The sequence below is a fragment of the Lithobates pipiens genome, unplaced genomic scaffold, assembly GCF_037356315.1.
Source record: "Lithobates pipiens isolate NorthernLeopardFrog02 unplaced genomic scaffold, aLitPip1_a1.2 Scaffold_19, whole genome shotgun sequence".
NCBI classification, from domain to species: Eukaryota; Metazoa; Chordata; class Amphibia; order Anura; family Ranidae; genus Lithobates; species Lithobates pipiens.
The window spans coordinates 199670618-199684176 of record NW_027507764.1 but is presented as its reverse complement, the minus strand read 5'-3'; the positions used below and the strand labels follow the sequence as shown (position 1 = coordinate 199684176).

The following is a 13559-nucleotide window of genomic DNA, read 5'->3' as shown; positions in this document are numbered from 1 at the left end:
TGAGCAGCTGGATTGATGCATTGTGAGCACAGGAGGTCGGACACTTGAGTGGACGCCATTCAGAGAATGCTTTGCATTTTCGAAATGAATGTAAAGCATACTCTGATTGGATGAGGTGGAGAGTGTGAGGTCACCACTCCACCTTGCTTAAAGCATTAGTAAATTCTCATAATGATACAACATTTAAGCAATATGTAAATCCAACAAGCCACCGTTTGTAAACACTCCCGCTTGCCGTTAGCTGTCGCCATAGCAACTCTGGTCTTCCGCATCTGTCCAGTACTTTATTTCCACCCTCAGTAGGTTTCCCTGGCCATAATCCCGCGCATTACTCGCCATATCCAAGCCCGTCGCTCCGTGTTCAGCTCTGCTCTGTGTCTCCATAACCGTTATGACGTATCAAGTCACAAGGGGTCCAGGATCAGCTTCTCAATGAGTAAGGAGTAGCGCGGGATCTCAGGAGGGGGCGACATCAACACTAGGAAATGATGCGGCCCGGCATATACCGAGCATTTTTCCGGCAGCAGAAGCTTGCTGGAAAATTAGGGCTAACGGCGCATGCGCTTGGTGACGCCATTTAAAAGAAAATGAAAGATTACTGGCGAAGCAAGCAGGTAAGAAGAGAATAAACATTTGAAAACAATAGTGTAACCTGCAATTGTTAAAGTGGTTGTAAACCCTTACAACACACTTTAACCTACAGGTAAGCCTAGATTAAGGCTTACCTGTAGGTCCAAGAAATATCTCCTAAACCTACATGATTTAGGAGATATTTACAATTCCCTGTACAAGGATTTCTTCTGCATATGCGCCGATGTACTCGGCGCATGCGCACTTTAGAAGGGTCAGGGTGTGCCGTTTTCATTAAACGACATGCCGTGACTGTTTGCTCCCGTGCGCACGCACGGGAGTGATGTCATGCGACTCCGGTCAGAGCCGGAGTCTGTGACACCGGAAGGAAGATGGACGCTTCGAGCCGGCGAGGAAATCGGGGATATCGCTGACTCCTGTGTCAGGTAAGTGACACATAATGGGCTACTTTGCGATGCATAGTAGCCCATTATGGTTTGCCTTTGCAGGGAAACAAAGAGGAAGTAAACCCATCAGGGTTTACTTCCTCTTTAAATTAGAGGAAAATGCTCAGAATGGGGAAACAATCGCTTTAATCAAAGAACATTTTGCATCGTCAGAAACGGCAAAGCATTCTCCAAATGGCACCAGTTCCTCAGTTCACAATGCAAAAGGCCAGCTGCTCAGCACAGGACCTGGAAGTTAGTGGAGATCACTGGAGTAGCGCTGTCTACGTGCATGATTCTCAGCTTCCAGGGACATCAGCCAGGTACTGTATGGTATGTTGTAGACATTTTATGAAGATGTATTTTAAGATGTATTGTCCTAGTGTCTCCAAGTGTTAATTCTCCCGCAACTGGCTCTAAAGAGCTGACTGGGGCAGACTGACACTGGTTGAGATCCATTAGGTAGTGGAAAACTTCCAGCCCTTAAAACAAATGATAAAGTTCTTACCAGGTGGTATCTAGTGCCAGCACGATTCCTTCTCCAATACTCCCCCTCAGTGTTTGAGGCTGTAGTGACCCAGGTACACAGCTACACATTTCGGTGGACTTGTCCCATAGCCCAGACCTTTTGCTCAAAAATATTTAATATTCTCTCTACAATGTTTGATACTGCTTTACAACTTGATCCATCGGTGGCTCTCCTAAATAATAAACCACGAAACATAACACAACGCCAATTTAACCACTTTCAGACCGGACCAATTTGCTGGTCAAAGACCAGACCACTTTTTGCGATTCGGCACTGCGTCGCTTTAACTGACAATTGCGCGGTCGTGCGACGTGGCTCCCAAACAAAATTGACGTCCTTTTTTTCCCACAAATAGAGCTTTCTTTTGGTGGTATTTAATCACCCCTGCGGTTTTTATTTTTTGCGCTATAAACAAAAATAGAGCGACAATTTTGAAAAAAAAACACATTATTTTTTACTTTTTGTTATAATAAAAATCCCCCAAAAATATATAAAAAAAAAAAAATTTCCCTCAGTTTAGGCCGATACTTATTCTTCTACATATTTTTGGTAAAAAAAAAAAAATAAGCGATTATTGATTGGTTTGCGCAAAAGTTATAGCGTTTACAAAATAGGGATAGTTTTATAGCATTTTTATTAATAATTTTTTATTATTTTTTTTTTACTAGTAATGGCGGCGATCAGCGATTTTTATTGTGACTGCGACATTGTGGGGGACCAATCGGACATTTTTGACACATTTTTGGGACCATTGTCATTTATACAGTAATCACTGCTATATAAATGCAGTGATTCCTGTGTAAATGACACGGGCAGTGAAAGGGTTAACCAGTGGGTGGCAGTGTAGGGGTTAAGTGTTCCTAGGGGTGTGTTACTAACTGTGGGGGGGTTGGGCTTTCATTTAGTGAACACTGATCTCTGCTCCAATCACATAGAGCAGAGATCAGCGTCACTAGTTGCTAGGCAGAATGGAGAAATGCTGAGACGTGAGACTATCGCGGGGATGCCCGCGGCGATCGAGTCCGCGGGTCCCGCGACCGGACTCACGGGGGTCCCGACCAGCGCGGGAGCGCGCCGCCGGCGGCGCGCTCCCGATGGCAGGGAGGCATTGAATATTGGATGTACCTGTACGCCAATATGCCTGCCCGTGCCATTCTGTCGACGTACATCGTCGTGCGCTGGTCGGGAAGTGGTTAAACTCCTACTTTATGTCAAAACGGCAGCAAAACAATCTATAGCTGATCGGTTTAGTGGATGTGCGCTCGTGTCACCCCTGTTTGCCTGATCGACATATTAAGCTCCCATCAGCAGGAACGGTAGTCATTGGTTGTTGTATAAACTCATATCCTGTGTTGACATTCACATCCTGTGTTGTCACATCCTGTGGAGGAAGTGATTGGCTGTTGGGGGCAGGGCTTCCCGTTTGTGACTTCATTTGTGTGTGTGTGTGAATAAAAGAGCCAGTGCACTGCTCAGGAGAGAGTCATGCCGAGATAAGGACGTAAGCATGGTCATGTCTGTACTGGGGAAATGCAGGAGATGTGGGTTAAGTAACATGCATTATACCATTAGACTGAAAGGGCGCATGTTAGCGCAGGGGAGATCGATTATAGCCAAATCTCCACCACAGATATATACATAGTAAAAATGGGTTCAAGCTGGATCAATGTAACTATGTAAAAATATACCATACCTGGATATATTTTTTTTTACAAAGGTTTATTTAACTACTACTGGGAAATTTCCTCCAATTGCGCGGTCATGCAACACCATACCCAAACAAAATTTCTATCATTTTGTTCCCACAAACAGAGTTTTTTTTTGGTGGTATTTGATCACCACTGGGGATTTTATTTTTTGCTAAACAAATAAAAAAAAAGACCGAAAATTTAAATAAATAAATAAAATAAAATAAAAAAGTTTCTTTGTTTCTGTTATAAAATGTTGTAAATAAGTATGTTTTCTCCTTCACTGATAGGAGTTGATGCTGCACTGATAAAACGGAACTGATGGGCACTGATGAGTTGGTACTAATGAGGTGGCGCTAATGGGCACCAATGATGAGGAACCAATATGCAGCACTGATGGGCACTCACAGGTGGCACTGATGGGGAGGCACTGGCAGGCATTAATGGGCACCTCTAATGGGCACTGGTTGGCAACCCTGGTGGTCTTGGGTGGGCATCTCTGGTGAGCATGGGTGGGCATCCTGGGGGGAGGGGGGCTGCACTGATAATCAGCGCAGAACCCCCCCCCCCATCAGGAGAGCAGCCAATCGGCTCTCTACTCGCGTTTGTCAGTGCGAGTGGAGGAAAAGTCAATAAATGGCACTTCCTGTTTACGCTGTGATCAGCTGTGATTGGACACAGCTGAGCACATGATAAAGAGCCTACGTTAGAGGTTCTTTACCGAGATCGGCAATTCGCTGTGTAAGACTGACACACCACACCAACGATCACCACTCTCCTTGCCCCTGCAGGCACACAATTGTGGCTTATCCTGCTGGACGTCATATGACGTCCAATCAGGATAACTTAACCACTTTCCAGTCGTTATTCTGCTATATGGCGGGCGGGAAGTGGTTAATAAAGACAAAGTTCACCTTTTTGGGCAGAATTTCACTTTTCATTATCAACAGAAGCCTTTTCCAATGCCCTTTCTGCCCCAGCCATCCCAATGTACTTATCTCTGACTTCCATCACCTACGGAAGCTTTGAAATTGCAGGTTTCTGTTTGAGTTTGTGAGAAATGCTTTTTGCTTCCATCACTTCCTGGAGGTCATCTCCCATCATGCACTGGTTTTCTGCTTCACAGAAAAGGGCATGGTAATGCATGCGGCCCTGTCTGGACCACACCGCGATTCTGTCATTACTATACCACCTCTTGTTTTATTTCCTCCCACTTTCCTAATTCTTCCCTTAAAGTGACCATTAAGGAAGAGGTCAGGCGGGTTTGCAACCCCACATGCCCATGCCTGCCAGGAAGCAGACACTCCGCTGCACCAATCACAGGTAGTGAAACATTTCCCGATCTGTGCAGCTATGATTCGGGAAATGTCTCACTGCCTGTGATTAGTGCTGCGGAGTGTCAGCTTCCTGGCGGGCACGTGGAGTTGCAAACACGCCTGAGCTCATCCTTAGCGACCATACACTGTACAACTGGCTTATACAATCTCCTTTAGATCTACCAGCAGCAGTGCAAGGGTCTGATTTCATACAAATTGAATGGATTGTTCAGGTGGGTTTTGCTATTCCATAGTTCTGGTAAATCTAAGGCTGCTTTCACACTGAAAGCACTGGCCAATAGCAGTAAAGCGCCACTCATTTTAGCGGCGCTTTACAACTGTTTAAGTGGCACTTTTGCGCTACTTTTTGGCCACTATTGGGGCGCTTTTAACCCCAGAGAAGGGGTTAAAAAACTCCCGGATGCTTACAAAACGCTTTTTGGGTGATTCGGAAGCGCTGCCCATTCATTGCAATGGGCAGGGGCATTTTGGGAGCGCTGTATACAGCGCTCCCAAACCTCCCCAAAAGATGCTGCTTGCAGGACTTTTTCTAATGTCCCACTAGTGCACCGCCCAGGTGTGAAAGCACCCATTGCAGACAATGTGAGGCGGTTTTCAGGTGCTTTACATGCGCTATTTCTAGCGCTAACGTTACAACGTCCCTATAAACGTTTGGGGGTTCTAAGTAATTTTCTAGCAAAAAATAATGATTTTAACTTGAAACCAGCAAATGTAAGAAAAAGGTTTAGCGTTATAGGGGTTAAACTTCAATCACATACACACCGAAGTGTATTCCTTTGATCTAAAGGACAAATTCTTACAAATGTTTATACCGGTACTTATTTCCACAGCAGAAGAATGTTGTGATACTTGGCAGACTTGCGTTTTTTATTTTATTTATACTCCTTTTGACGACTGTGGCTTCAGCAGAGCAGAGAATTCTCTGCATAGAAAAAAATTTAAATAAAAATCTGGAAAATACTTTGTCAAGATGTTAAGGGAGAAAAAATAAAAATAAACATTGCGACAACGATTCTTAATGATTAATTGTGAAAAAAACATACTTGCACATTCAAGGGAAACCTCACTCCCCTATACCTTTTTGGCTGTTTTACCTACAAAAAAAAAAAAAAAAAAATATATATATATATATATATATATATATATATATATATATATATATATATATATATATATATATATATATATATATATATATATATATATATATATATATATATATATATATATATATATATATATATATATATATATATATATATATATATACACATACACACACACACACACATGCCCAGTGGCGTTCTGTAGGGATTCAGCACTCTGTTGCTTTACTCCAGGTCCTGCACTGAAATCCTTAACTCTTAGGTCATTGGGAGCCAGCTGCATCTTCCAAGTTCTTGCAGCCAGCCCCCTGATGATGTGCATGCTCTGCAACAAGTCATTAAGAGGACGGCTGCAAGAACCATGAAGAGACAGCTGCCCACCCCATGAGGAGCAGTGGCACGTGTGCAGTAGAGTACCCCAAGGCATCCTGGGATGCATGACATGGGTATACAAGAAGGCTACTGCATACATCATTCTTGCCTAGGCAAAATCCAGAAAATGAATGGAGGGTTCCCAAAAATATGTAAAAATTCCCAATTCTGAGACAAGGAGTAAGACTGAGCCGATAGGTAGTGGGTGGGGAGAGTGAAGGTCTGCTTTGTGCCACTCTAACCTCACAGTGCCCTCCTCCAACACTGACAGGTCCAACCTCCAGTAGTTAGTCTCTCCAAAACGACCAATTCCCTTGCAGCTCTTTCCTAGTCCTGCGACAATCCTCTTTGGCCACCAGACAACTGCTGACAATGCAATTCCTGCATATTTGCATAAGCAACGCATTATCCCGACACCTGGCTCTATTCTCTGCATCCAAATAGTTTCATAGTTTCATAGTTAGTAAGGTTGAATAAAGACACCGGTCCATCCAGTTCAACCTGAGTGAGTGTCTACAATTGTCCCTATCCCTGTACATTGCACACCCACATCTTTCCCTACCCTCAAAGAGCCCACAAGCCAAGGTCCCCATACTTATACTAGGGCCAATTTTGGACAGAAGACAATTAACCTACCTGCATGTCTTTGGATTGTAAGTGGATTGAAATGATGACGTGCTGAAAACAAGGTGAGTATAAAAGCTTTTTCTTTAATATTTCCAAGGAGTAAAATATGCCATAGAGCAACCAAGGCTAACGCGTTTCAGTCAAAAATGACCTATTTTGATGAGCAAGGTCATCTTTTGACTGAAACACATTAGGTTTGGTTGCTTTATTGTCAGGCTTGGGCTCAGCCTTTCCTTCTCAGCTGTCGGCTAATTGCCAGCTCCTATCTCTCCACAGTTACTCAGCTGTTGATGATATCCTGCTCATCAGTCCTGCCTACTACTCAGCCCAGTGGTTTTCGGCTTTCGCCTTGGTCAACATCACAGAGACTATCTCCTGCGTTCCTGTCTAAAGACTTGCTTTGCTCACATCCCTTCTGGCTCCAGATCCTGCTTGCTGTTCCACTACATTTATCCCTGACTTCTGGCTTGGCTGACTATCCGTTCCGGTTACTGAACTTTTGCTATGTTTTGACTACGTTTGTTCTTTTTACTTTTATTATTAAACAAGTGTGATTTAACTGTACTTCTGTCTCGGTCTGATTTAATTTTTCCTGACATCTATGGAATATTTTACTATTCAGAAGTAATAAAGGAGAAGGTTTTACACTCACCTTGTTCCCGACAAGTCGTAATTTGGAGGTCTATATACAAGCAGATGGAGATTGCTTGTTTGGAACGTGATGATTGAGTCTTAACCTAAACGTAGTTTGATCAGGTTGTAGCAACTTTTTCTTCTTTTGAACTGTATATATTCTCTGCATGCCAAGAAAGAGCCAGGATGCACACTACTTGTGTAATACAATGTACATAAAAAAGAAAAGTTGCTAGAATCATGGAGAAAGGGTTTTTAGCAAAAGCAAATTTGTACATCTAGTGTGCCAAAAAAAAAAAAACTCTAGCACCTAGTTTCACACTGGGACTTTAGTTCCACTTTAAAGTGATTGTAAACCCTTACATATATTCCCAGTGAAGTGACTAGCCTCAGGTGACGCACAGAGATGAAACAAATCCTCCTTCATAAGTTGTACCCATATATCTGCAGTCTTTTCTTGTCTGCATCCATTCAAAGTGCAGAATTTATAAAGCCTGTCTCAGCTGTCAGAAAACAGGGGGCGAAGAGCTGAAGTTGTACTCTATAGAGCTCACTGAGGAGAGCTCTGAGACCTGATTGGAGGGAAAGGGAACAGAGTGGAGGCTGTCAATCACAGGCTGTGTACTGGAGCTTCTTCCCCTTTCACCATTTTTTCTCTGGGTGTTAGGAAAACTTGTCCGAAGTGATTCATGCTGATAGCAGGAGGAAGAAATCAGCAGACAAAAGTCACACAAAGTGTTCTGGATTGAGACAAGTACACACTATAGAGGAATATGCTTTGTTCATATTTCATGTCATGTCTGAGCTTTACAACCACTTTCATCTGGGGAGTGTTTATATGTGTCTGGAATTGAGCATTAAAAATGTAACTGGACCATTTTGAGGCAATAGCATTTCAAAGACTGAGAGCAATGAGCCTAAACCATGAATAATCAGTTTCAGAGGCACTTACCACTGCTAATGAGAACGAAGCAGAATAAAGTAGTATTTCTGTGGCACTTGGTTATTGCAGGATAAAATGGATTATGCAAAACACGTCATTGTGTTCTCAATATGTAGCCAAGATGCGGGTATTTCTAAACAAAAGACAAGGAAACAACATTATTGCACAAATAAATATGAACAAAAATATTAGAAAAATATGCTATACAAGTAATAAATCATTAAATGTAGCGACAAGACTGTGCAACTATTCTGACACAGAACATGCTGATAGGAAGAGAGACCAGAGGTGACCTAATTATTTTCCCACTGTCCAATCAGCAGGCTGGGAGTGGATTGATGACACACTGAGCCAGCTGCTGGTCAGGAATCTGGGTGGATCCCGACATTATTGTTGGGATCCTTTCAGAGAATGGAGCCGGACTGTGACATCAGCTGACAGTAGACTTTAGCCCGCTGTCAGCTGATTCTGGGTCACAGGATTTAAAAAAAAATAAAAAAAAAGTATTAAAAAAAATAAAATATAGAATTAAAAAAAAAAAAGGAGTGCAAAACTAAGTGCACTTCTATGACCCACATGAAAAGTATAGCCAAACAAGCTTTAACCATACTTCTCTTTTAAGATCTATTGACCACACTGTGCTAAAAAATAAAAAATAACTTACTTCAGTGTATATTATTACAACACAAGGGGCGTGAAGTGAACTAGCCTGATAGAAAACAAGGTATTTTGCCTTGGTACTGTGCTGGGCAAGGCTGCCGAGGGCAGTCCCATAGCACCTGGTGTGAATGGCCCCTAACATTAGGCTCACACTGACTACCGAGGTGCAGTGAATTAAAACAAGCACATAGCGCTGACAATTTATGCAGCAGTTTACATTCATACTGTACATTCACATAAGTCCCTGCCCTAAATGAGCTTCCAATCTAAGGTCCCGAACTCATATTCATACATACACATACTGGGGCCAATTTTGACAGGAGCCAATTAACCGACCAGCATGTCTTTGGAGCGTGGGAGGACAGGCACAGGGAGAACTCCAGGCACAAAGTGCCGTGTCGGGATTTGAACCAATGAGCCTAGTGCTGCCAAAGAGATGTGCTAACCCACATGTGTCTAGCACAAGACCTGTGGGCTCAATCCGGCCCACCAGACCATTTCATGTGGCCCTTGCACCCAGTGCTTTATTGCAGCCGGAGGTGGTGAAACCCTGCACACTGTGCATTGCACACTGCTAAGCCCTGCATTCGGTCTGTAGCGCACCCCTGAACTCTTCACTCTGTATGTAGCACATTCCTGCACTCTACGCTCTTTACATAGTGTACCCCTGAACCCTACCTTCAGTACAAAGTGCATCCCTGACCTCTGCACTCTGTGCATAGGGCACCCCTGAAACTACACTCTGTACATAGGGCACCTCTGAAACTGCACTCTGTGCATAGGGCACCCCTGAACTCCACACATACATGCACTCTTGGTATTTATTGTCCCTTTAAGCTCCTCCTACTAGTGCAATTTGGCCACACCCACCGCTCAATGCATTTCATTGGGGAAGTGTACTTGAGTACCTGCACCTAATGTAGTCTTACGCTGCGTACTCACGACCAGACTTTCCAGCAGACTAGGACCAACGGTCTTCCCGACTGACTTTTGGAGGAGTTCTGACGGACTTTCTGAACGAATGAACTGGGCCACACACAAACGGACTAAGTCCGTTCGAAAGTCCGTTTGTTTTGAACGTGATGACATAAACAGGACTAAACAAGGAAGTTCAATAGCCAGTAGCCAATAGCTTCCCTTGCGTCGTATTTGGTCCGTCAGACCAGCACACAGACAAACGATTTTCCAGATTTTAGTCCGTCGGAATTGAGTCCGTCGGATAGATTTGAAACATGTTTTATTTATAGGTCTGCCGGATTTTATTTATTTTTTTAAACGATCGGACTAGCCCACACACGATTGGATTGCCCGATGGACTGATCTCATTGGACCTAGTCTGCTGGAAAGTCCGGTACACGGCAATACAGATACAACTGGCCCTTTGAGAGCAACCATAATACCGATGTGACCCTCAATAAACCTGCGTTTGACACCCTTGTGCTAACCCCTACGCCATTCTGTGCTTCACCTTAATCAGCCTATTTAAAATAGCTAATGACTCGGCAATGCAGAAATCAGACCTGCAACTGTTTTGAATGCGCACCCCAAGGCATTATTTTCAGCTGTGCAGTTCACCTCTGTAGGCCGGGTGTGTTAGGGTGACACTCAGAATGAATGGCATCACATCACACCACGGTAAGTAGCGTGCGGATTCTTGTGCTGCGGCAATGCATGCGGGAACAGGCACAGTCCCACAATGTGAAAGTGGGGATGGGGCCTAAAGCTTACCGTACATGCTGATTGTACAATCTGCTTTAGCTCTACCAATAACTATGTAGTACAAGAACCTTCCTGATTGGATAGATTAGGTAGGTCCCCATATTACATTGTTTTGGTAAATCTAAAGCGTGTGGTGAAGTAGTCCAGTGACCCTAATCCTTTGCACACCTTTTCTTTTGCTGCCTCTGGCTTTAGCTGAATTGAACTGGAAGTTCCGTTATAAAGTAACCTAAACAATTACCACATCCTGTGACTGTCCTGAGTGTGAATCACGGCCAGCAATTCCAACTGTCACCTGGCAGAGTTCAGTGTCACCTCCAAACACAGAGAGATCTCAGTGATCAGGAAAGTTCCTATAGAGATGTACCATCCCACTCTTTACCCACTTGGGTACACATTTCTAGATACTTTATACATAGAACCCCAAGAGAAGCTCAGTGGTTGGTATAAGTGTAATAAGGAGACACACAGGGATTACATCCAGGGACATCTACCTCTAATGACAGGCAGGATCAGCTGACACCTCCATGCACAGAGAGATCTCAGTGATCAGGAAAGTTCCCATAGAGATGTACCATCCCACTCTTTACCCACCTGGGTACACAATTCTAGATACTTTATACATAGAACCCTAAGAGAAGCTCAGTGATTGGTATAAGTGTAATGAGGAGACACACATCCAGGGACATCTACCTCTAATGACAGGCAGGATCAGCTGACACCTCCATAGACACACGATCGGCCAGGTATACACGAAGTACACAGCCACCTACCTGCTCCCCTGTGTGTGCCTGGACAGGACAATTTATTGTCACCCGCAGGCTCATCACCTCCCGTCCATTCACAGACAAGCTGATGACGTCAGGCTGACAGACCCCCGCCCCCTCTTCTCATTCAGCCACTCACAGCTTTCCATCTCTCCGCTGCTTGTCCCCAGTTCATGTGAACACACACAGCCCCTCCACTTCATTCAAAGGCCTGCTCTCCCCCAATATTATGTATAAGATACCCTGTACAGTCGGCCTGCGCTCCACTCACCTTACACCGAGTCCCCCTGTGCGTTCCACGGCTGCCCAGCGACTTCCCGTTGCTATAGTTACGCGCATGCGCACATTTACAAAAAGAGAAAAAACTGCTTTGGGAGCGACGGCCATTTTCTTGTAGCACAGTGAATTAATATGTTTAGATCATGTTATAGACGAGAGAAGTGTCATTCAAACGCTAGACCGAAAAATAATGGGCGCAAAGAACAGCGGCCGCCATTTTGTTGTAGCCCGGAGAGGGAGGAGGAAGGGAGCTCTAGTAGTAGCAGAGTCCTCCTGGAGTGGGTGTTACTGTGGACTGGCAGCACACTGAGCAGGAGGTAATGTGTATTTGTGTGATGATAATACTGAGGGGATTTGGATGATGAGGGGGGGGTCATGTGACCTTGTGAGGCGGGATGCCGGGTACAGCGCCGTACACAGGCAGGGGATGGAATTGTTCTCGGCTCGGTGTATAACGGCTTGTTAGTCCTGTGCCGTGTGATCATTCATGCCGTTATTACTGTGTACTGCCATGCCGGGGCTTGCTGATTACTGCTTTTCATACACTCATTTACTTTCCATTGAAAACTGCTTTACATCTCATCTGAGGGACTTGATTAAAGCTGAACTCCAAGCAACACAAAACTTTCACCTAATTGTATTCCTAAATAGCCACAAAGGATCTAAAATTCACTTTGTGTGCACTGATTGCCTTCACAAACCCAGATATTACCTTGTTAAAGTAGCAGTGACATCATCCCTGTACTGTATATGACCTGAGCAGAGAGGTGGGAGGGGCCACCAGGTTCCACCCACTACAGACTGCCTATAGAAAAACTAAAGGAGTGGGTGGAGACATGACCAGTCATCCTACACAAGGGCAGAGCGCAGCAGTGACTGGTCTTTATTACAGAGGAAAACATTCACACTGGATTACTGCACAGATCTGGAAGAAATACACAAAGCACACCAAGATTCATGTAATAATACACACGACTTGTACTGTACACTATTTACTTATCTCAGAGTTCAGCTTTAAGACCTCTTTCACATTGAGGCATTTTTCACGCTAAAAAAAAACCTGAAAAGCGCACGAAAAACAAATTCAATGAATGATTTCACACGGAGGGGACAGTGGGCTGGCAGATCGTTCACAAAAATGCCTCTGCCCATTGAAATGAATGGAAAGCTCTTCAAAAATGCCTGAAAAGCTCCCAAAAAACAATTTCAATCAAAACCAATGAATGCTTTCACACTGGGGCAGTGCGCTGGCACGGAGGTGAAAAAAACGCCCCTCTCCATTGAAATGAATGGAAAGCTCTTCAAAAGCGCTCAAATATTTTACTGACCGTTTAGAAGAGCCACCGGGTGAAAGGCACCTTCAGCTGAATTCTAGGAATTCAGCTCCTTTCCATCCTTTGTAAAAAGTGAAGGCATAGCATGAGTTAAAGCGGAACTTTACCCATAACAACGAGATAAATAATGTTCTTTAGCAAGGAACATACATTCCACATTATTATTATTTTTATACACAATTTATATAGCACCAACAGTGTAAGCAGCACTTTACAATGTAGAGGGGGGGACAGCAAAATTCCAGTACAGTTCAATACAGGAGGGACTTGTAGAGCTTACATTCTAAAGGGAGGTGGTGGTACAAAAGGTAATAGATGCGAGGAATAATTTGATGGGGGTGGCTCGGGGACAGTTGTTAGGTGGGTGTGGGATAGGCATCCCTGAATAAATTAGTTTTAATTATTCTACCAAAATGAGTGTGTGCTATAAATTGCCTCCAGCATTGCTCCTGTTTTTTTTCTAGGAGGCTGCTATTTTGCTAAAGCCCAGAATCCCTGAGCAGCAGTAAATCATAAAGCAGAACTAAATCCATCGATTTAAAGCAGAAC

The 13559-nt window shown here is 43.9% G+C and overlaps 2 protein-coding genes across 5 annotated transcripts in view; one reads left to right on the top strand and one right to left on the bottom strand.

The window, feature by feature from the left end:
* The window catches only part of BBS9 (Bardet-Biedl syndrome 9), a 572212-nt gene extending 560402 nt beyond the window's left edge, over positions 1-11810 (bottom strand). The window contains exons 1-2 of one of the 4 annotated variants that reach the window (XM_077491619.1): positions 11669-11810; positions 8261-8384 (exon numbers count right to left, since the gene is read on the bottom strand). The gene's annotated coding sequence lies outside the window, so the exon portion shown is untranslated. Of the gene's footprint in view, positions 1-8260; positions 8385-11323; positions 11588-11668 lie in introns of those variants that run through there. The other 3 variants (XM_077491622.1, XM_077491621.1, XM_077491620.1) reach the window with 3 other exon arrangements.
* A 101-nt stretch (positions 11811-11911) lies between these two features.
* DPY19L1 (dpy-19 like C-mannosyltransferase 1) overlaps positions 11912-13559 on the top strand; it is a 111263-nt gene continuing 109615 nt past the window's right edge. The window contains exon 1 of the mRNA XM_077491623.1: positions 11912-11993. The gene's annotated coding sequence lies outside the window, so the exon portion shown is untranslated. The remainder of the gene's footprint in view (positions 11994-13559) is intronic.